This window comes from Schistocerca nitens, chromosome 3 (assembly GCF_023898315.1).
Source record: "Schistocerca nitens isolate TAMUIC-IGC-003100 chromosome 3, iqSchNite1.1, whole genome shotgun sequence".
Lineage (NCBI taxonomy): Eukaryota > Metazoa > Arthropoda > Insecta > Orthoptera > Acrididae > Schistocerca > Schistocerca nitens.
Genome location: NC_064616.1, coordinates 958928953 through 958954867, shown reverse-complemented (window position 1 = coordinate 958954867; position 25915 = coordinate 958928953).

Here is a 25915-nt window from a genome sequence, read left to right as displayed (position 1 = left end):
CATAAAACATTGGCAAACAATCTAAACAAGAACCCTAAAAAGTTTTGATCATATGTAAAATCGGTAAGCGGATCTAAATCCCCTATTCAGTCACTCGTTGACCACGATGGCACCGAAACAGAGGACGACCGAAGAAAGGCAGAAATACTGAATTCAGTGTTCCGAAACTGTTTCACTGCGGAAAATCGTAACACGGTCCCTGACTTCAGCCGTCGCACGGACGCCAAAATGGAAAATATTGAAATAAACGATATCGGAATTGAAAAACAACTGCTATCACTTAGTAGCGGAAAAGCATCCGGACCAGACGAGATACCCTTAAGATTCTACAGTGATTATGCTAAAGAACTTGCCCCCTTTCTATCAGCAATTTATCGTAGATCTCTGGAAGAACGTAAAGTACCTAGCGACTGGAAGAAAGCGCAGGTCGTTCCCATTTTCAAGAAGGGTCATAAATCAGATGCGAATAATTATAGGCCTATTTCGCTTACGTCAAGCTGTTGTAGAATAATGGAACATGTTTTATGTTCTCGTATTATGACGTTCTTAGATAATACAAATCTCCTTCATCATAACCAACATGGATTCCGCAAACAGAGATCATGTGAAACTCAGCTCGCCCTATTTGTCCAAGAAATTCACAGTGCCGTAGACACTGGCGAGCAGATTGATGCCGTATTCCTGGACTTTAGGAAGGCATTTGATACGGTTCCGCACTTACGTTTAGTGAAAAAAATACGAGCTTACGGAATATCGGACCAGGTTTGTGATTGGATTCAGGATTTCCTAGAAGAAAGAACACAACATGTCATTCTTAACGGTTCAAAATCTGCAGATGTAGAGGTAATTTCGGGAGTACCGCAAGGAAGCGTGATAGGATCTTTATTGTTTACAATATACATAAATGACTTAGTTGACAACATCGGTAGCTCCGTGAGGCTATTTGCAGATGACACGGTTGTCTACAAGAAAGTAGCAACATCAGAAGACTCGTACGTACTCCAGGAAGACCTGCAGAGGATTAATGAATGGTGCGACAGCTGGCAGCTTTCCCTAAACGTAGATAAATGTAATATAATGCGCATACATAGGGGCAGAAATCCATTCCAGTACGATTATGCCATAGGTGGTAAATCATTGGAAGCGGTAACGACCGTAAAATACTTAGGAGTTACTATCCGGAGCGATCTGAAGTGGAATGATCACATAAAACAAATAGTGGGAAAAGCAGGCGCCAGGTTGAGATTCACAGGAAGAATTCTAAGAAACTGTGACTCATCGACGAAAGAAGTAGCTTACAAAACGCTTGTTCGTCCGATTCTTGAGTATTGCTCATCAGTATGGGACCCTTACCAGGTTGGATTAATAGAAGACATAGACATGATCCAGCGAAAAGCAGCGCGAGAGCGTTACGGAGATGCTGAACAAGCTCCAGTGGCGGACACTTCAAGAAAGGCGTTACGCAATACGGAGAGGTTTATTATCGAAATTACGAGAGAGCACATTCCGGGAAGAGATGGGCAACATATTACTACCGCCCACATATATCTCGCGTAATGATCACAACGAAAAGATCCGAGAAATTAGAGCAAATACGGAGACTTACAAGCAGTCGTTCTTCCCACGCACAATTCGTGAATGGAACAGGGAGGGGGGGATCAGATAGTTGTACAATAAGTACCCTCCGCCACACACCGTAAGGTGGCTCGCGGAGTATAGATGTAGATGTAGGTGTAGATGTAGAAGAACAGCTGCCACCATTAGTAACTTAGAAGTAGATAATCCCGGATTAGTGAAGCAAAGTAAATCACCCAAGAAAAGCAAGTCTTCCAGTCCAGAAAATATACCAATTAGGCTCCTTTCACAGTATGCTGATGCAATAGATCCATACTTAATAATCATATACAACCGCTCGCTGGACGAAAGATCCTTACCCAAAGATGGGAATGTTGCATTGGTCAAACCAATATTCAAGAAAGATAGTAGCAGCAATCGACTAAATTACAGGCCCATATAATTAACGTCAGTATGTAGCAGGATTTTGGAACATATACTGTGTTCGAAAATTATGAATTACCTCGAAGAGAGCGGTATATTGACACACAGTAAACACGGATTTAGAAAACATCGTTCTTGTGAAACGCAGATAGCTCTTTTCTCACACGAAGTGTTGAAAGCTATTGACAAGGAATTTCAAACTGATTCCATATTTTTAGATTTCCAGAAGACTTCTGACACTGTACCACACAAGGGGCTTAGAGTGAAATTGAGTGCTTACGGAATATTGTGAGTTATGTGACTGGATTTGCAATTCCCTGTCAGAGAGGTCACATTTCGTAGTAAATGACGGAAAGTCATCGAGTATAACAGAAGTGAGTTCTGCATATCCCCAAGGTAGTGTCATAGGTCCTCTGCTATTCCTTATCTATATAAGCAATTTAGGACGACAATCTGAGCTACCGTCTTTGGTTGGTTGCAGATGATGCTGTGATTTATCATTTAGTAAGGTCATCAGAAGACCGAAACAAATTGCAAAATGATTTAGTAAATATATCTGTATGGTGCGAAAATTGGCAATCAACCCTAAACCCACGTGAGAGCTAAAAACAAACAGTTGTACTTGGTTACATGATAAATTAGTCAAATCTAAATGCCGTAAATTCAACGAAATATGTAGGAATTACAATTACGAACAACTTAAATTGGAAAGGACGCTTAGACAATGCTGTGGGGAAGGCAAACCGAAGACTGCATGTTATTGCCAGAACGCTTCGAAAATGTAACAAATCTACTAATGAGACTGCCTACACTATACTTGTCCGTCCTCTTTTGGAGTGCTGCTGCGCGGTCTGAGATGCTTGTCAGATAGGATTAACGGAGTACATCGAGAAAGTTCAGAGAAGAGCAGAATGTTTTGTACTAGCCCGAAATAGGGGAGAGAGTCTCACGGACATAATACAAGATTTGGGATGGACATTATTAAAACAAAGGCGTTTTACGTTGAGGTGGAATTTTCTCAAGAAATTTCAATCACCAGCTTTCTCCTCTGAATATGAAAATTCTTCGTTGACACCGATCAACATGATGATAATAAACTAAGCGAAATCAGAGTTCCCACCGAAAGATATTGATTTTCGTTTCTTCGTTGCACTGTTCGAGAGTGGAGTAATAGAGAATTATTGTGAAGGTGGTTCGATGAAACCACTGTCAGGTATTTCAGTGCGATTTGCATAATATCCATGTAGATGTAGATGTGGGGTGCAGGGGTGGAGGGCTAAAATGCGAGGGAAAGTGGGTCGCCCAATTTTAGTCGTGCGGTTCCCTCCTTCACAGATCTGCAAAGTGATGGTCGAGTAGGCGATTCACCTCTCTATCTAACGCACAACGTCACACGGAGCAACTACCGGGTGTTTCACTTATACTGACCCTCCGCAGCGAGCCTCCACTGGTGAAGCAGTGTGCAGACATTTCCGGGGGCTTTTTATTTTCCACAAAGTACATTAACACTACGTGGAATAGAGATATAAGTTGCTGATAATACTAATGCAAGAAACGCACATCGACAAATTCTACTTAAATCTCTGCACACTGTTTCACACTGCTAGAGGGGAGAGTGATTCTTAGTCATCCTGTACAACATTTGTAGCGTTCTTCCGGGAAAGACAACTTGCCTCATCACGAGCACTGCTCCCTTTTCATTTTGCAGAATGACTATACTTCCCTCGCTTTCCTGTCCAATTCTATTTCGTTAGCAGACAAAACAACTTTCGTGAACAGGATGCTGCTCTTCCCCGCCTACTTCATGTAACAAGTCTAACTTATTAGTTATCGTATGTTCAAATCCAGATGAAGAAATTAAAGAACTGTTCCCCTTTCAACCATTGCTTGTTACTTTTATCCAGATGCCAAGAGCATTTTCCTCCTCCAACCTTTCTAGTTCAAATGGTTCAAATGGTTCTGAGCACTATGGGACTCAACTTCTGAGGTCATTAGTCCCCTAGAACTTAGAACTAGTTAAACCTAACGAACCTAAGGACATCACACACATCCATGCCCGAGGCAGGATTCGAACCTGCGACCGTAGCGGTCTCGCGGTTCCAGACTGCAGCGCCTAGAACCGCACGGCCACTAAGGCCGGCACCTTTCTAGTTAAAGTTTTGTGTAGTCTAATACAGCATGAAGTGCACAGGTCTTCTCCCGCTGTATAGCAATGCTCTTGTCTTTATTGCAGGGCCGCCTCTTCCACGGGAGAGCCAGATGCGTTTCCAGTTCAGTTCCCAGTGAGATTCCAAACCAGAATCTACGCACACCACTCCATGTCTTACTTCCCTTCGGTAACATCCCCACTTATGACTAATTGCAACAGAGATTAAACGGTTAAAAACAGAATTAAACCACTTAACACACTTTACACGACACGAAGTCTCATTATAATATTTAAGTGTTTATGTAACTTTTAGTTTAATTTTAATGTACGCAGACTACGTAAATAGACTGTTACTACAAAATTCATTAATCAAAGAACTTGAAATTTACGAACTTTTCGAAAACATGAAGTACATAGTAAACGAATACGATCTACATTAATTTGCTGAACAGAATAAAGAACAATTAAATGATACTAATTAAGTTCACTGCGACCAAACCCAATCAAAAATTTCACTACAGTCTGACTCTACTAGTAGTTTCATATTTTATGGAATAATAAGAAAAAAGGGAAACATGTAAGAGTAAGCTAAAAATGTACACTAACCCACTCATTTACTGAGTAACTGGCACTAAACTAACTGTTATTAGAACCTAAGTAACTTATCTTTAAGACGACACAAGAACTCGCGTGCCTCTCCTGGTACAAGGCTACAAAATAAACAGTGAGAAATGAACAAATGGCATATCAAACTGACCAGCATGAGTTCCAGTTTTGCAGAGAAAGACGTTCAGTTGCTTGAAAGTAATCAGGGTCGTTACGAAAATCTTATTAAGGATATGAGGAGAAATTTTCACCCAAACTTTCACAGCCAAACGCAGAAAACAGACAAGTGTGTTAGAAAATTGACTAGTGTTCAGTCTAGTTTTGGAAAAACATATTCAATAGCTTGAAACTATTCAGGATAATTAAGAAAAACTTAATTAAAAATTTCAAGGACGGTAGAAAAGTTTCACTATCTGCTGCTATCATCAAACGATCTGTGAGGCACAAAGTAAAGACAGCAGAAGAAAGTATCAGCAGCCAGAAAGCTATAAAATCTCAAAGCGTTAAGAAAGCATCAAGCGTGAAAGGAAACCAAATCTAATTATGACACGTAGAAAAAATAGGAAAAATGTGGAAAGGGAATACCAAGACAACGAGAAGGGAGAACTGTAAAGTGAACCTACTGGAAACGATTCCGGGCAAGACCAATAAGTAGGGGGATATGAATGGGAGATGACAACTATCAAATAGCGTCCAATAGACAATAGCAGCGTGCTTACGCCTCTCACGCTAAATATGTTGTGGAATAACATGTGAAACGAAAGTGAGGCTTCTGGGGAATTTCTGATAAACCAGTGACCTAGATATTGGTTTCCTTCAGAAAGAATCTTGCGAAGAGATGAACCTGCAACATCAATACATACTATACTACAATGTTAGCTCTAGAGGTAGTGGTTACTGCGGGACTTGTGGTAGAAAACTTAGAAAAACAGCCGGATGGACACGCTATCAAAGCCCAAGTCAAAAGATAACATTTATACTCCATCAGGATCAAATAACTGAAGTACCAGAGGAAAACTTTTTAGTGAAACTATCCCGTACTTTATGAGACACTCGCCGGCCGAGGTGGCCGAGCAGTTCTAGGCGATACAGCCTGGAACCGCGCAACCGCTACGGCCGCAGGTTCGAATCCTGCCTCGGACATGGATGTGTGTGATGTCCTTAGGTTAGTGAAGTTCAAGTAGTTCTAAGTTCTAGGGGACTGATGATCTCAGCAGTTAAATCCTATAGTGCTCAGAGCCAAATTTATGAGACAATCAAAGTGTGAGATAATAATGGCAGGGAATTTTAATTGTGTTGTAAGATCGGCAGACACAACAGGATCAACCCCAAAATGTGAACCTTTACAAAATATTATTCATGGATTAAAACTGACCGACGTTATATACCGACTATCGATCAGCCGATCAAGCTACACGTACTCATCTCCACTGTCAGCGTCAAGACTGGACATACACGTAGGAGACAAAACTCATGGGATAGCGATATGCACATATACAGATGGCGTTAGTATCTCGTACACAAGAGTGCTGTGGTTTGTATGCAGGTGATTCATATGAAGTAGTTTCCGACGTGATTATGCCCGGAGGACAGAAATTAACGGATTTTGAACCCGGAACGGTAGTTAGAGATAGACCCGTAGGACATTCCGTTTCGGAAATCGTTAGGTAATTAGATACTCCGAGTTCCACAGTGTCAAGAGTGTGCCGAGAATATCAGATTTCAGGCATTACCTCTCACGACGAGCAACGCAGTGGCGGACATCCTTCACTTGGCGACAGAGAAAAGCGGTATTTGCGTAGAGTTGTCGATGTTAACAAGCAGCCACCTCTGCGTGAAATAACAGCAGAAATCAGTGTGGGACGCACGACGGACGTATCCGTTAGGACAGTGCGGCGAAGATTGTTGTTACTGGGCTATGGCAGCAGACGATCGACGCGAGTGCCTTTCCTAACAGCACGATATCGCCTACAACGCCTCTCCTAGGCTCGTAACATACGAGTTGGAACCTAGACGAATGGAAAACCGAGGCTTGATCAGATGAGTCCCAATTTCAGTCTGTAAGAACTGATGGTACGCTTCGAGTGTGGCGCAGACCCCATGAAGCCAGGGACCCAATTTGTCAACAAGGCCCTGTGCAAGCTGGTGGCGGCTTCATAATTGTGTGTGCTGTGTTTACAACTCATATCATCATTGACTGAAAGTCATTATGTTCGGCTAGTTGGAGACCATTTCAAGGCATTCGTAGATTTCATTCTTGTAGACGGTAATACACCATGTCACCGGGTCACAATTGTTTGCGACTGATTTGAAGAACATTCTGAACAGTTCGAGCGAATGATTTGGTCACGCAGATTACCGTACTTGACTCTTATCGTACATATATGGGACATAATCGAGAGTTCAGTTCACTCACAAAATTCTGCACCGGGAAGACTTTCGCTGTTATGGTTCAAATGGCTCTGAGCACTATGGGACCTAACATCTATGGTCATCAGTCCCGTAGAACTTAGAACTACTTAAACCTAACTAAGGACAGCACACAACACCCAGTCATCACGAGGCAGAGAAAATCCCTGACCCCGCCGGGAATCGAACCCGGGAACCCGGGCGCGGGAAGCGAGAACGCTATTATGGTCAGCTACAGAGGCAGCATAGCTCAATATTTCTACATGGAACTTCCAGCTACTTGTTGAGAACATGCCACGTCGATTCGGTGCATTACGCCTCGCAGTAGGAGGTCCGACACGATATTAGATTTATCCCATGACTCAGTGCGTTTAATACCACTACAAAAATAGGTATACAAGACTGTGAAGTAATCCCCGTCAGCTTCTTTCCCCACCAAGCAGTTATTGTTAGCATAAAAGGTCTACCCCGGCCCAACATTTTGCGGGAGGACTACTGGAAACTGCAATCAGCTCAACGTTGAGTGGGCAGAAACAGAGTTCTGCGAATGTCATCGAACATGGGTTCATCGGAAGCGAATCTTTAGTAGCGTTTTTAATGGTGGGATAAATTGGTGAAACCTGGATTATTTGAACTGTTCAGAAATGTCTTTTTCTGTGTATTTGCTTTCGGGACGCTCCCGTACATCCATATCAACAGTGGCACTCATTTATGACAATACGAACGTAAGAACAACACAACATACAGCCGGAATTGAACCAGGGCCCTACACTTAGCAACCCGCCGCGCCGACCTCGCAGCTACTAAGGCGGGCGTTCAGAAACTTAGCATATACGATGAAAGAAATTAGAAGGAAAAACATCCAATACTGGTGTATTTCTCCAGGAGAAAGTGGACAGATGAGAAGATCGATCTTGCAAACTGAATAAATTCAAAGAGAAGTTCCTAGAACTGCAGGAAAAGGAAGTGGAAAGCAAAATAGTCACCTGCGAAGATAACTGATGCATTACAGACGAAAAATGAAGCATCTGACTACTCAGAAGGCAACAGAAATAGTGCAGACAGATATATATTGGAATTCCAACTGTTTCCGACGGGAACTTTACCGCTAATATAGAATATATTAAGGACCATATCCGGAGACTATTCGGAGGGCAGCCATCAGATTCTACTAGGACAGCAAGTTTGCTACAAATGCTCACGACTTATCTTGCCAATGAAAAGCATTTACCACGAAACATTCAGCAAATGAACCGTGTTTCTACCTAAAACGTCGAAACCAAGAGCAATAACGAATATTAGGTTAAGAACTTTATTACTTGCCGACCAAAGATAATGGCGCAGATAACAGCACCAAGACTTTTTAAACAGTCTCATCTAGAGATTATCAGATCTTACCGAACTAGTATTGTTTTCAATAGGAAGTTAACAGTGGAACTTTGCTCTCTGCGAGACATGACTTTCCTGTCACGGATTTACCAAAACGCAATGATGGAATTTTTGAACATCCACCTAGAAAATGCCTTTGATAAAGCCAGTCACGAATACCTAAGGAATGTGTTGGAACATGTAACACTGTAAGTTCCCACAGGCCACAGTAGATCTACTACAACCTGACACGAATCTTATCGTCTCCAAACAACAAATAAACGTCCGCCTGTTCGGAGAACGTTCAGTTCAACATTCGTACCGCTAGGGATGCAAGCTATCCAAGATATCCCTTATAACATCCTTGGAACCAGTGATCCGCTCAATCACCAACCAAACCTCTAATCTACTCCCTGGCTGTACAAACGCTGACGGTATAGCAGTTGTAATCATGCAGCATGAAGACATTGGGAAGATATTAGAAATAATAGGTACCTAAAGGAGCAACAATAAATGACAAAAAACCCAACTCCTATGGTTGAACGAAAATTCACAGCTCACGTCACATTCCTTCTTAGGATGTGATTGGGCGCTGATGACATCTCAGGATGTGACGAAATATAAGTTGTCGGCTTTAAATTCCTGACCAATATGAAAGAACTGATCGATGATAATTCAAAATCAATGGCGGACAAAGTAAGAGGCACCTTAACAGTGAACAACACTAGAAATTTAAATTTTATGCAAAGAATAAAATACGAAAGCATTCTGGAACTTAAGAAAATGTGGTATACAGGCAAGCAATACCCATAGAGCGACAATATATAGCTCACATAAAGAAATTTGTGGGATTGTTTATCCGGAAAGGGATGCTACTACGTCATAGTCTGAGACCAGTTAACAGAACAGTCAGCTGAAGGTGGATTAGGCTTAATAGGCTATTAGACGAAAGGCACAGCGCTGAAAGCTAAGAATTTTAGAAAATCCTTGCAACAACCGGCATGCCAGCTGAATCTATTGAAAGCCACAGGGGGCATCTGAATGTGCAATAATATTAACGACCATTACGACTAAAATTAACACCAAGAAGATAACGTACATGGATTTCAGAACATCTCCGGTTTCAAAGATGAGAACAATCATGACTGGTCATACACTTTTTACAGAAACAACGATGTTTTAAAAAATAAAATCCCAATAACCCCTTGAACCATAGACCTTGCCGTGGTGGGGAGGCTTGCATGCCTCAGCGATACTGATAGCCGTACCGTAGGTGCAACCACAATGGATGGGTATCTGTTGAGAGGCCAGACAAACGTGTGGTTCCCAAAGAGAAGCAGCAGCAGTTTCAGTAGTTGCAGGGGCAACAGTCTGGATAATTGACTGATCTGGCCTTGTGACACTAACCAAAACGGCCTTGCTGTGCTGGTACTGCGAACGGCTGAAAGCAAGGGGAAAATACAGCCGTATTTTCCCGAGGGCATGCAGCTTTACTGTATGGTTAAATGACGATGTCGTCCTCTTGGGTAAAATATTCCGGAGGTAAAATAGTCCCCCATTCGGATCTCCGGGCGGGAACTACTCAAGAGGACGTCGTTATCAGGAGAAAGAAAACTGGCGTTCTACAGATCGGAGCGTGGAACGTCAGATGCCTTAATCGGGCAGGTAGGTTAGAAAATTTAAAAAGGGAAATGGATAGGTTAAAGTTAGATATAGTAGGAATTAGCGAAGTTCAGTGGCAGGAGGAACAAGACTTCTGGTCAGGTGAATACAGGGTTATAAATACAAAATCAAATAGGGGTAATGCAGGAGTAGGTTTAATAATGAATAAAGAAATAGGAGTGCGGGTAAGCTACGATAGTGAACGTCTTATTGTGGCCAAGACAGACACGAAGCCCACGCCTACTACAGTAGTACAAGTTCATATGCCAATTAGCTCTGCAAATGACGAAGAAATTGAAGAAATGTATAATGAGATAAAAGAAATTATTCAGGTAGTGAAGGGAAACGAAATTTAATAGTCATGGCTGACTGGAATTCGATATTAGGAAAAGGAAGAGAAGGAAACGTAGTAGGTGAATATGAACTGGGGGTAAGAAATGAAAGAGGAAGCCGCTTAGTAGAATTTTGCCCAGAGCATAACTTAATCGTAGCTAACACTTGGTTCAAGAATCATAAAAGAAGGCTGTATACATGGAAGAACCATGGAGATACTAAAAGGTATCAGATAGATTAGATAATGGTAAGACAGAGATTTAGGCACCAGGTTTTAAATTGTAACATATTTCCAGGGAAGGATGTGGACTCTGACCACAATCTATTGGTTATGAACTGTAGATCAAAACTGAAGAAACTGCAAAAATTTGGCAATTTAAGGAGTTGGGACCTTGATAAACTAAACCAGAGTTTGTACAGAGTTTCAGGGATAGCATAAGGGAACAACTGACAAGAATGGGGGAAAGAAATACAGTAGAAGAAGAACGGGGAGCTTTGAGGGATGAAGTAGTGAAGGCAGCAGAGGATAAAGTAGGAAAAAGACGAGGGCTAGTAGAAATCCTTGGGTAACAGAAGAAATATTGAATTTAATGGATGAAAGGAGAAAATATAAAAATGCAGTAAATGAAGCAGGCAAAAAGGAATACAAACGTCTCAAAAATGAGATCGACACGAAGTGCAAAATGGCTAAGCAGGGATGGGTAGAGTACAAATGTAAGGATGTAGAGGCCTATCGCACTTGGGCTAAGATACATATTGCCTACAGGAAAAATAGACACCTTTGGAGAAAAGAGAACCAAATGTATGAATATCAAGAGCTCAGATGGAAACCCAATTCTAAGCAAAGAAGGGAAAGCAGAAAGGTGGAAGGAGTATACCTGTATAGAGGGTGTATACAAGGGCGATGTAATTGAGGACAATATTATGGAAATGGAAGAGGATGTAGACGAAGATGAAATGGGAGATATGATACTGCGCGAAGAGTCTGACAGAGCACTGAAAGACCTGGGTCGAAACTAGGCCCTGGGAGTAGACAACATTAAATTAGCGCTGCTAGCTGCCTTGGGAGCGCCAGTCCTGACTAATCTCTACCATCTGCTGAGCAAAATACACTCCTGGAAATTGAAATAAGAACACCGTGAATTCATTGTCCCAGGAAGGGGAAACTTTATTGACACATTCCTGGGGTCAGATACATCACATGATCACACTGACAGAACCACAGGCACATAGACACAGGCAACAGAGCATGCACAATGTCGGCACTAGTACAGTGTATATCCACCTTTCGCAGCAATGCAGGCTGCTATTCTCCCATGGAGACGATCGTAGAGATGCTGGATGTAGTCCTGTGGAACGGCTTGCCATGCCATTTCCACCTGGCGCCTCAGTTGGACCAGCGTTCGTGCTGGACGTGCAGACCACGTGGGACGACGCTTCATCCAGTCCCAAACATGCTCAATGGGGGACAGATCCGGAGATCTTGCTGGCCAGGGTAGTTGACTTACACCTTCTAGAGCACGTTGGGTGGCACGGGATACATGCGGACGTGCATTGTCCTGTTGGAACAGCAAGTTCCCTTGCCGGTCTAGGAATGGTAGAACGATGGGTTCGATGACGGTTTGGATGTACCGTGCACTATTCAGTGTCCCCTCGACGATCACCAGTGGTGTACGGCCAGTGAAGGAGATCGCTCCCCACACCATGATGCCGGGTGTTGGCCCTGTGTGCCTCGGTCGTATGCAGTCCTGATTGTGGCGCTCACCTGCACGGCGCCAAACACGCATACGACCATCATTGGCACCAAGGCAGAAGCGACTCTCATCGCTGAAGACGACACGTCTCCATTCGTCCCTCCATTCACGCCTGTCGCGACACCACTGGAGGCGGGCTGCACGATGTTGGGGCGTGAGCGGAAGACGGCCTAACGGTGTGCGGGACCGTAGCCCAGCTTCATGGAGACGGTTGCGAATGGTCCTCGCCGATACCCCAGGAGCAACAGTGTCCCTAATTTGCTGGGAAGTGGCGGTGCGGTCCCCTACGGCACTGCGTAGGATCCTACGGTCTTGGCGTGCATACGTGCGTCGCTGCGGTCCGGTCCCAGGAAGACGGGCACGTACACCTTCCGCCGACCTCTGGCGACAACATCGATGTACTGTGGAGACCTCACGCCCCACGTGTTGAGCAATTCGGCGGTACGTCCACCCGGCCTCCCGCATGCCCACTATACGCCCTCGCTCAAAGTCCGTCAACTGCACATACGGTTCACGTCCACGCTGTCGCGGCATGCTACCAGTGTTAAAGACTGCGATGGAGCTCCGTATGCCACGGCAAACTGGCTGACACTGACGGCGGCGGTGCACAAATGCTGCGCAGCTTGCGCCATTCGACGGCCAACACCGCGGTTCCTGGTGTGTCCGCTGTGCCGTGCGTGTGATCATTGCTTGTACAGCCCTCTCGCAGTGTCCGGAGCAAGTATGGTGGGTCTGACACACCGGTGTCAATGTGTTCTTTTTTCCATTTCCAGGAGTGTATATGAGACGGGCGAAATACCCTCAGACTTCAAGAAGAATATAATAATTCCAATCCCAAAGAAAGCAGCTGTTGACAGGTGTGAAAATTACCGAACTATGAGTTTAATAAGACACGGCTGCAAAATACTAAAGCGAATTCTTTACAGACGAATGGAAAAACTGGTAGAAGCCGACCTCGGGGAAGATCAGTTTGGATTCCGTAGAAATGTTGGAACACGTGAGGCCATACTGACCCTACGGCTTATCTTAGAAGCTAGATTAAGAAAAGGCAAATCTACGTTTCTAGCATTTTTACACTTAGAGAAAGCTTCTGATAGTGTTGAATGGAATACTCTCTTTCAAATATTGAAGGTGGCAGGAGTAAAATTCAGGGAGTGAAAGACTATTTACATTTGTACAAAAACCAAATGGCAGTTATAAGAGTCGAGTGACATGAAAGAGACGCAGTAGTTTGGATGGGAGTGAGACAGGGTTGTAGCCTCTCCCCGATGTTATTCAATCTGTATATTGAGCAAGCAGTAAAGGAAAGAAAAGAAAAATTCGAAGTACGTATTAAAATCCATGGAGAAGAAATAAAAACTTTAGGGTTCGCCGATGACATCGTAATTCTGTCAGAGTCAGCAAAGGATTTGGAAGAGCAGTTGAATGGAATGGACAGTGTCTTGAAAGGAGGATATAAAATGAACATCAACAAAAGCAAAACGAGGATAATGGAATGTAGTCAAATTAAAGCGGGTGATGCTGAGGGGATTAGATTAGGAAATGAGACACTTAAAGTAGTAAAGGAGTTTTGCTATTTAGGGAGTAAAATAACTGATGATGGTCGAAGTAGAGAGGGTATAAAATGTAGACTGGCAATGGCAAGGAATTCGTTTCTGAAGAAGAGAAATTTGTTAACATCGAGTATAGATGTAAGTGTCAGTAAGTCGTTTCTGAAAGTATTTTTATGGAGTGAAACATGGACGATAAATAGTTTGGACAAGAACAGAATAGAAGCTTTTGAAATGTGGTGCTACAGAAGAATGTTGAAGATTAGATGGGTAGATCACATAACTAATGAGGAGGTATTGAATAGAATTGGGGAGAAGAGGATTTTGTGGTACAACTTGACTAGAAGAAGGGAAATGTCCTGAGGCATCAAGTGATCACCAATTTAGTATTGGAGGGCATCGTGGAGGGTATAAATCGTAGAGGGAGACCAAGAGATGAATACACTAAGTAGATTCAGAAGGATGTAGGTAGCAGTAGGTACTGGGAGATGAAGCAGCTTTCACAGGATAGAGTAGCATGGAGAGCTGCATCAAACCAGTCTCAGGACTGAAGACCACAACAAAACAACTTATTTTTCAGAGGAAGAGTCGAGTTTATGTAAATGTATAGCTTACTGTCAGTTAATTTATTCAGCATATGTGACCGCATTGCCAATATGTATAATTCTCAGACGTTGCGGCCACCATTACAAATGGTCTTCTTCAGAGTGTTTTGCTTACTGCTGAATGTGAAAATCTTTTGTTTTCATGTAGAACTGGAAGAATCTTTCGTGATCTGATAGAGTAGATAAGGAAGCGGGATGTTAGACTCCTTTATTGGTCTTTGGATGATTGCTTGTTATTGGTGAAGACAGACATCCTTGACTGGCATTTGCTTTAGTTCTTGCCATTGGTACGAAATGATCGTATGATATTGATGGCCAGGAGTTCCCATCTGAGGAAGTCCGGCGGCAGAGATGCAAGTCTTTTAAGTTGACGCCGCTCTGGGTGACTTGCATGTCGGTGATGATGAGGACAATACACCACCCAGTCCCCGAGCGGAGAAAATGTCCGAATGGTCTGGGAATCGAACTCTGGCCCACTGCATGGCAATCAGCCATGCTGACCACTCACCTGAGGAGGCAAACTTGCCGTGGGGGAAAATAAGTGAAAGAGAAACTGGCGACAGTTATGACGTAGCACTGTTTACTTGCTACCTGGTACCGACTGAGGCGCGACAGTACTCTATGTTCCCAAGGCCGCTGTGGTCTCTCACACTCCGGTGTCGTTTGCTTTGCGAGGGCTGTCGTCTAGTAGCGCTGTTACTGCTTTTCCGATGCTGCAAATTTATACCCGTCTTTTCATTCACGTTAGCGGGCCTCTTGGATATTTATATTGCCTCTCTAGCTTGTCTCTCCTGTACGGGCTTCGTGGAGTATTATCTGTTTGCCGCACTCACCCAGGTGTTAAAGCCATGTATCTTTCTCATCCATATAAAGACATGCGCGGAAAAGCATGCTAACCCTCAAATGTAGAAGGTTAGAGATAAGAGTTGCCGTCTGTTGCTTGGTACGGGAACTAAAAAGTTTGACATTCGTCTCACCCCTAAGTACCCAGCAACAGATGGCAACATTAATCTCAAAATTTTTACATTTGAGGGTTAGCCCGTTTTTTCGCACATGTCTTCGTACACTCTTGTGCTAATCGGTCGTGCCGTCTTACCTACATAAACTAGTCCATACCCGCTGCCGATTTCTTTCACTTATGGAGCTTGTCGACTGCATATTTAGTTGATACAGTGTGACACTGGTCGTTGTACACCGGCGGCGTCTCGGGATAAACATGCCGATGTTGCACTTACGGAAGTGACAACCGTTCTAAAATTTCTTAGTAGTCAGAACTTTCTACACAAATTCATCACTGCTGGGAAAAAGATGTTGGCAGCTAAAGACAAGCTGCGTAAGATCGTTATACTGGTGGAAACACTGCCGGAGCTTGAGGGGTCGGAGTAACGTCATAGTCGCCAACACAGGTGATCTTCGCATCTGTCTGTGGAACTCTATTGGAGTTCGCAGTAAAAAAGATGAACTCCAAGATTTCATTGCCCGTCACAAGATCGACGGAGTCCTCTTCTCAGAGAGTCACCTACGGCGAAATGAAGCTTTCAAACTTCGAAATATGGTGGGTTACCGCACTAATAGACATGCACAAGGTGGTGACACAGCAGTTTACCTTCGCCGTACCAGCATGTCAACCTACCCAACCAACAAGAGCTGCAAGTGACTGCGGTTTCAGTCTGGACAGATTTGGGAGAGGTCACTCTTCTGGCGGAATATCCTCGCCCAGCAGTTCAGCTCATAGCACAAGACTTACATCATATCTTAGCACCAAACGGCAAGAGGTTAATTGGCGGATGCGAAGAATCCTACCTGGAATTCACGTACTACCAACTCTAGGGTACTGAAGAGGCACTGCATGGAACAGGGCTTCGACCTGGTGATCTTGGGTCGTCTTGAGTCGACTCACACTCCCTCCTCCAGCCATCAGCGTCCGGATGTCCTTGACATTGTTATCACCCAAGGACTTGGGATTGACCCCAGTCTTGTTACTATCAATGAGTTATCGTCGAACCTTAATCCTGTTATGGCGTCGCTACCACCTACCGAACTAGCGAGTTCACCAGGAAAATAACTGATTCCAGGTCAAAAGATAGTTCAATCTCAACGTCGTGCCTACACTGGAGGATCAGACGCCGGCCCAAATCGATTATGCCGTCGATTACTTAAGGCGGAAGCTGATTTCTTGAGGATTTCCAGACTCACGATCCGTTACCTCCCTTACTCGAACAACTACGGCTAGAGAAGAACCGGTACCGGAAATTACGGCAACAGTCTTGCAGCCCAGCTTACCGCCGATGGGTGCAACTCCTGGAAAGGCAGTTTAGACTGCGATTACATGAATGACGAGTAGAAATGTGGGAGGATAAGATGTCCTCCTTCTTCCTGCAAACCAGAGAATGATGACGGTTGGTGAAAAACTTGCGGGCCAACCCTATGCCCCAACGACCGCTTCACACTCCTTAGGGATTAAAAGAAGACCCACTCACCAACGTGAAAATATTCACGACGGCATTTGAGTGACAAATGACACTTCTGAGGGAGCCTCTGAACAAAGCCTAGGGAGAACACGAGTATGCCATGGTACAACTCGTCGATCGGATAATCACCACTCCTGACCGGTTCCGTCCCCGTCTAACTACACCTACCGAAATTAAGACCATACTCAGGGAGCTAAATCGGAACATGACGCCTGGTGTTGACAAGATCAGCAACGTACACCTGAAGAACTTGCCATGTAAACCATTGGTGCTTTTGACAAGAATTTACAATGGCTGTCTCTTGACAAAGTATTTCCCCACTGCGTGGAAGATCGCCAAGGTAGTTTCTATTCCCAAACCTCGGAAGGACGTTACCCTGACCACGAATTACCGACCCATTAGTCTTCGTAGTGGTTTTGGGCAAAACCTTTGACAGGCCCGCATTTTAGAACCACTGGTAGCAGACTGTACAATCAGGGCAGAACAGCATGGCTTACAACGCAAACTGTCAACGGAGCTGCAACTCCTTTGTGTGGCAGAACATGTTACCAGAAATTTCAATGTGTCTATCGCCACTGCAGCGGTCTTCTTAGATACTGAAAGGGCCTATGATAAGGTATGGAGGGAACAACTAATTCGGTGACTGGATGAACTGACGTTGATCCAAATTGTTACGTGAAACTTATAGCTACTTTTTTGACACATAGAAAGATGGTCCTTACAGCAGGTGGGGTTGTCTCAAGGATCTGTTTTATCCACACTAATATTTAACCTCTACGTAAATGAGGACTCAACTGTCACAGGGGTACCAACTGCGCAATTTGTCCATGATACAGCCTTTCTCACCAGTGGCAGAGGTATTCACACCAATATGCGATGCATTCCTTCAACTGGAAGCCACAACCGCTTTGTGGAAGCCCAGTATAGTGCAACTAAATCCCGCCAAAACGACAGCCATCTATTTCACCAAGAAACGCCTCTAGGTGCCAACTACCTTGAGATTGTATGGGGGGGGTATCCCCTGGGGGGGCGGGTTCCCCTGGGAGGGGGGGGGGAGCAATGGTGACTTACCTGGGGTCACTTTGGACAAACACTTTGCCGGCCGCGGTGGTCTAGCGGTTCTGGCGCTGCAGTCCGGAACCGCGGGACTGCTACGGTCGCAGGTTCGAATCCTGCCTCGGGCATGGGTGTGTGTGATGTCCTTAGGTTAGTTAGGTTTAAGTAGTTCTAAGTTCTAGGGGACTTATGACCTAAGATGTTGAGTCCCATAGTGCTGAGAGCCATTTGAATTTGACAAACACTTCTTTCTTCATAAACATGTAGACCTTCTCAGGAACAAAGCTTTTGGTAAGGCCAAGAAACTCTTCCCTTTTCTCAAGGGTACTGAACTCGGTACTACAGCAAAGCTTCGATTATACACTGAAGATCCAAAGAAACTGGTACACATGTCTAACATTGTGTAGGGCTCCCGCGAGCACACAGAAGTGCAGCAACAAAACATTCCATGGACTCGATTAATGTCTGAAGTAGTTGTAAGGTGGCAGAGTAGATGGTTGGATTCACACCTTATATGAAACCTTTACAAATCGCAATGAGAAGGTGAAGATGACACCTAACGTAAATTCGCAGTTATGAGACCATTTTCCTATCAATATGTAATGCATAAAGGGATGACAGTCAATCGACAGTAATTAACACACCAATCCTATACAATGCATGTCTTTGAGAGGAAGGTAGAACAGGCAAGGTGAGTTGAGTAGCTTTTAGTTTTGAAAAGCCAGCTCCACAATGGCGTATCGAAGCCGCACTGTGGGAGTTACGCCAGAAGCCACTTAAAGGGGTGGCAGGAAGGAGGACAGCGACGCCGGGCCAGGTGATTCAAACCGGAGGACCGCCTGTAGTGGGGCATCTGCGCAAGGGCAGCTTTAGGAAACTGCCGAAGTTTTAGAAAACTGCGTTTCACTACGTAAGGGTGGGGTCATTCTAACGGGATACGAACAAAAGAGTGATGCATATTTGTCCAGCGAGCGCGACACACAGAAAGGTCAATGTACGTTAGGCGTCTAGAATGGGCACAAAACGTCCGATTGGCGGAAACGCACTAGGAAGGAAAAAAATACTTAAGTGTCAACGCAGTTTGATAGAGGGGAAATTGCGATTGGTAGAGAGAGTTTCTACAAAGTAAGAGGAACGCTCCTATTGCTCAGAAAAAGCCATGACGTGAAAAAGAAACCCAGGTAGAGGGAGGCATTTCTGCTAGGCGTAGGACAAGAGAGAACTTTTGAGGGTACTCTTCTCTAAACTGGCGTCAAGTGCAGAACCAAGCGCTTAACGCTCCGTAAGACGCTGAGAAGAAATTTGTGTGGACACTGCGTTCACAGCAGTTGCCCTCCAGCTAAAGTATTAGCTGTAGAAACGTATAGCTCCAACTATGGAGAAACGAACCAGCGAAATTAGTTAAATCTTCTTGCAAGAACTGAGAGGGCACTATAATATTCACACTGCTCCAACAATGTACCTGTATATCGCCACATAATAAGACTAGGGCGGAGTACTTGCTTTCTTGCATAACGAGAAACATAGGGAAAGTTTCTGCTGGAAAGTTCAGTAAAGGCCAGATTAATTTTCTAGGAATTTCAGTGGGAAAGAGCAGCCTTGCAGACAGCAGTACGTCGCTGCTTAAGGTAAATACTGTATGCAGAGGCGTAAACTTTGTTGGTTAACCAGCTTGTGTCCACTGTAAACTCGAGCGGCCTTGGGTAATCTTGCGGTAAAATTTGTCACTTGATTAACCATCCACTGTACACTTGATTGTCATCCTAAATAGTACCGAACTTTGAACCGGAATCGGACGATTTTCGTATTACTGACCAACATCATAACGTATGTGTAGGTGCTATTTTGTAACGAAACTCCCAATTAAACTTTCAGATTATTGTGCTTAGGATCAATGTAAGAGAGAATTAATATTTAACATTGTCATGTATAAACTTATTTCACTTTTTAATGTTGGCAATATGCGTTATCTATTGCACTATTTTTATGTTGGAGAGCTGAAAACTGTGTGAAAGCTGTAATTTTGTGAGAAATAAGGCGACATTAAACTTGTCTTTTCACCTCACACACTTGTTCTCAATTCTAGAATAAGCAAAACCCAAGCCCCACCCTTACATAGTGACGGAGGGAAGTGACACCATGAATCCTGCAGGGCCATCCATAAATCCGTAAGAGTACGAGGGTTCAAAGACGTCTTCTGAACAGCATGTCGCAAGGCACCCCAGATATGCTCAATAATGTTCATGTCTGGGGAACTCGGTTGCCAGCAAAAGTGTATAAGCTCAGAAAATTGTTCCTGGAGCCACTCTGTAGCAATTGTGGAGTGTGTGGTGTCGCCTTGCTTCGCTGGAATTTGCCAAGTCCGTCAGAATGCACAATGGACATGAATCGATGCAGGTGACCAGACACGATGGTTACATTCGTGGCACCTGTCAGAGTCGTGTCTAGACGTATCAGGTGTCACATATCACTCCAACTGCACACACCCCACACCATTATAGAGCCTCAACGAGTTTAAACAGTCACCTGCTGACATGCAGGGTCCATAGATTCATGAGGTTTTCTCCATACCCATACATGTCTATCGGCTTGAAACAATTTGAAACATTACTCGTCCGAGCAGGCAGACATGTTTCCAGTTATCAACAGTCCAATGATGATGTTGATGAGCCCAGGCGAGGCATAAAGTCACCAAGGGTACACGAGTCGGCCCTTGGTTCCGAAAGTCCATGTCGAGGATGTTTCGTTGAAGGGTTCGCACGCTGACACTTGTTGATGGCCCAACATTGAAAGCTGCGGGGTTACACTTCCTTCACGTTGAACGATTCTCTTATCTCGTCTTTGGTCTCATTCTTACAGGACCTTTTTCCGGGCTTATTGATGTCGGACATCTGATGTTTTATCTGATTCCTGATATTCACACGTGAAATGGTCGTACGGGAATATCCCCACTTCATCGCTACCTCGCAGATGCTTTGTTGATCGCTCATGTGCCGACTATAACACCACGTTCAAACTCACTTAAGTCTTAATACCCTGTTATTGTAGCAGCAGTAACCGATCTGACAACTGCGCCAGACACGTCTTATGTAGGCGTATTCTGCCTCTTTATATACCTCTGTATTTGGATAGGCGTGCATATACCAGTTTCTTTGGCTCTTCAGTGTATTAGGCGACAGTGCTCTCTAAGATACTGTATGACAGCTTGGTCAGGGGTCTTGCCAGTCCTACAAAAATTGGCCGTCTACAAGTTTTACAAACTATGCTACTCAGATGGACACTTCGGCCATCCGCTGTACTCGCATCGTTGACTTACACGCTGCCCTCCATATGGATACAGTACTACAAGCACTTCGCAAACGGACGACGACCTTGCACAACAAAGTAGACATTATGCGCAACTTGGTGTACCACATAAGAGCTCTGGAGAGGACAATACCCCTCCCATGGCATTGATATAAGGTACCACGTTCTTTGGTACTAGGACATCCTAACCCACTCCACCAACTGGTGGTATCTTAAGGACCGATATACAGGCCCTAAGAAATTGACCCCAAACGTTTATTCATAATGATTTGAATCCAAGCACCTAATTACCTTCCACAATGATGTCTGGATCGTCCTCGACAATGGCAGATAGATTTACATCGTGTCAAAAAAATCTTGAAAAATCTTTTGTTGTTCCAAGAACATCTTTTACTTTGTTGCTGCTTCGGAAAAATGGGTTGATACTTTCTATGTGGATAATTTGACCCACGAGTTCAGTGACTGCTTGTAACAGGGTATTAGGCAGTGTTTAGTGCTTCCTTGCTCTTTCCCTACTGCCTTCATCCTTTGTCGCCATAGTTATGTCTGTCAGCTGCATCTCACAACCATTTCGTCGTAAGATGGACCTGAGAGTAGCAGTTAGACCTTCAAATGTTCTTCATCGTTGAACCTGTCCGTCTTCTTGGTTACCAGCGATCTTCTTGATATCTGTTCCCATCTGTCTAGTGGTCTTCCTATAGGCCTCCAATGCTCCCCCAGACTCCACTCCAGTACTAGTTTCGTCCATCTGCTGACTTTCCTTCCCGCGACGTGGCCAGCCCACTGGCATTTTAAGGAGCCTACTGTCTCTAAGATGTCCTTAACCTTCGTTACAGACCGGATGTCATCTGCCATTTTCCTGTCCTTTCTTGTATAGCGCAGCATTGATCTTTCCATGGCTGTCTGTGCTGTTCTAAGTTTCCCTTTTGTAAAAGAGTTCAGTGTCCATGCCACGCAACCATACGTCAGCAAAGGAAGAACGCATTGATCAAAGACTGTTTTCTTCGGATTTACTGGCATTTTTGATCTGAATACTGTTGAATTCCTCCCAAATGCTGGCCAGCCAAGCTTGATGTGCCGATAGATTTCTGGCCTTACATCCCTCCGTATTTATAATCTGGCCAAGGTAGATATATTAACTGACCTCTTCTAATGGACTGTCCTTGACTTTCACATCTCCAGCTGGGACCCATTTGTTGGACATTACTTTTGTTCTAGAAATATTAATGTTCAGGCCAACCAGCTGACATTCCGATGCAAGATCTGTAACCAAGTTTAGGAGCTCTGCGAAGTCGTTGGCCAGTAAGGCAATATCATTGACGAATCTCAAGTTGGTAAGCCTTCTTCCATTAAGTCTAATTCCCTTACCCTCCCAGCTCAGCTTTGACATAGCCATTTCCAGTACAGCCGAGAACAGTTTAGGAGAGATGGGGTCGCCTTGCTTGACACCCCTCATGATGCGGAATTCTTAAGTTGATTCACCGATATTAACGTAAGCTGAAGAAGTTTGGTAGATACTGCTGAGCACTTCAATGTACGCTACTCCCACTCCTTGGTCACTCAAAGCTTAGAGGATAGCTATGTGGCTAACGGAGTCAAACGCCTTTTCAAACTCAACAAAGGGAATGCAGAGAGGCCGTTGGTATTCATTTGCTCTGCTTTTCATTTCACTAACGGTCACAATGGGGTCAATAGCGCTAAAATTGCATCGGCAGCATGTGTTTTCTATAGGCTGGGCTGTGTATAGGATAGAACTAGTTCGATTTAACAGGATCATTGTGAATATTTTGTACAAAACTGAGAGCAAGCTGACGGGACGATAGTTTTTGTTATTGTGAATACTTCCTTTCTTTTGTATCAGTATAATCTTTGCCCTGTTTCTCGGTAGTTGGATTGAAGCATAGTGCAGGCAGGAAGTAAGTACTTTTGCCAAGTGATTTATAGTTACCTCTCCTGCCAGTTTCAGGATGTCAACAATGAGCTCATGATCATCCGGCACTGTTCCCTTCTTCAAGCTATCTGAAGCACACTTGACTACGGATGGGAGTGTATTTGGAACACTAGGTACATCATTTCATTTAGACACACTCACATAGTTTGCTATAAAGCTCTCTGATGAACTTCAAAAACCCCTCCTTTCCAGTGATTCGACTGTCATTTCCATCAAGTGAGACAATCTGCTTTTCACCGATTGTGAGTTTGTGTTTGGCTGACTTAAAGCTTGTGTTGTTCTGTAATAATGCTCCTAAGGTGTCTTCACTGAGTTTCTGTATGTCAGTTTTCATTTCTCTTCGCACTGCCTTACATAGTTCGGAATACGATACCATGTCACGATCGGTTTAGATTTTCATTTCTCTCCTCTGTCGTAAAAGGTTTTAAGCTTTGGCACTGAATTTCTTTGGTTGTTTATTCTTTTGGCTTAGGGCATCAACTTCTTGTGCACTTGAAACAATCATTTCCGCCAAATCTCCATCTTTACTTACGTCGAACTTGCTTTGGAGGACTTCTTGGAATTTCGACGAATGCTCATCCAGGTTTTGAGGTTCATTACATTTCTCTTCCCTTTCACAAGTTTATTCCTTTCATATCTTACATTGAGTTCTACCCTTGCTCTCACCAGACGGTGACCACTGCCAGTGTTGAACTGATTTAGCATCGATACATCTTTTACAATCTACGGAATGTCTTACAGAATAAAGTCTATCTCATTTTTAACAATGAAATTTGGGCTCCTCCAAGTCCGTTTTCGGTGAGGTTTATTCTTAAAGAACGTATTCATGATGGACATGTTGGTGTACTCAGCGAACTGAACTAACCCCACACCTCTGTCGTTTCGGTCATCAGTCCCTAATTGGTCACCACTATGTCACCTTGTTTCTTGGTGCCAACTTTTGCATTAAAACCGCCAATAACCAACTGGAGGTGACAATCGCTCCCTTTTTTAAAGGTCATATCAAGGCATTCATAAAAAGATTTTATTTCTTCGTCAGGGTGGCTTGAGGTGTGGAGTACACCTGAACAGTGACAATCACTACCTTTTCTAAAGGTAATATCAAGGCTTTCATGAAAACATTTGATTTCTTCGTCAGGGTTGCTTGAGGTAGAACAATCTGTATTTTATACCTATTCGACACCTTAAGGACCATTCGAGCTATCCCGCTGGAAGTTCCTTCTAAGACAGATACCCTATCAGTGATATTCTTGTTAATTAAGAACCCAACGCCACTGAGTTTGCCTTCCGCGTCGCCACAGAAGTAGAACAAGTTGCCAGAGTGCAAACGGAGACAGTCTTCCCCTTTTCGGCGTACTTCGCTTAAACCAACAACACTACAGTTGATTTTTATAAACTCTGTCGTTGGCTATTAGAAAACGACAGTTATATGGCTCAAATCGTCCAAATGGCTCTAGGCCCTATGGGACTTAACGTCTGAGGTCATCAGTCCCCTAGACTTAGAACTACTTAGACCCAACTAACCTAAGGACATCAAACAAGCAGCAAGCGGCTACACGGGTAGCAGGGGTTGTGTGGCGTGGACTGGGCGGTTTTTTAGGTTAGATTGCCTCGGGCAAGTACAGAAAGGGCAACAGCCTCAAAGAGAGCGGGGCAAAGTCAGGACATGCGGGAACCAAGCAGCAATCGGTATTGTAATTGTAAACTGTCGAAGCTGCATTGGAAAAATACGGGAACTTCAAGCGCTGATAGAAAGCACCGAAGCTGAAATCATTATAGGTACAGAAAGCTGGCTGAAGCCAGAGATAAATTCAGCCGAAATTTTTACAAAGGCACAGACTGTGTTTAGAAAGGATAGATTACATGCAACCGGTGGTGGCGTGTTTGTCGCTGTTAGTAGTAGTTTATCCTGTAGTGTAGTAGAAGTGGATAGTTCCTGTGAAATATTATGGGAGGAGGTTACACTCAATAACCGAGCTAGGTTAATAATACTGAGTGCACTATCTGAAAATTACCTCGAGCAACTAAACAGAGAACCGACTCGTGGAGATAACATCGTGGACCTACTGATAACAAACAGACCCGAACTTTTCGACTCTGTAAGTGAAGAACAGGGAATCAGTGATCATAAGGCCGTTGCAGCATCCCTGAATATGGAAGTTAATAGGAATATAAAGAAAGGGAGGAAGGTTTATTTGTTTAGCAAGAGTAATAGAAGGCAGATTTCAGACTACCTTACAGATCAAAAGGAAAATTTCTGTTCCGACACTGACAATGGTGAGTGTTTATGGAAAAAGTTTAAGGCAATTGTAAAATGCGTTTTAGACAGGTACGTGCCGAGTAAAACTGTGAGGGACGGGAAAAACCCACCGTGGTTCAACAACAAAGTTAGGAAGCTACTGCGAAAGCAAAGAGAGCTTACCTCCAAGTTTAAACGCAGCCAAAACCTCTCAGACAAACAGAACCTAAACGATGTCAAAGTTAGCGTAAGGAGGGCTATGCGTGAAGCGTTCAGTTAATTCGAAAGTAAAATTCTATTTACCGACTTAACAGAAAATTCTAGGAGGTTCTGGTCTTACGTTAAATCAGTAAGTGGCTCGAAACAGCATATCCAGACACTCCGGGATGATGATGGCATTGAAACAGAGGATGACACGCGTAAGGCTGAAATACTAAACACCTTTTTCCAAAGCTGCT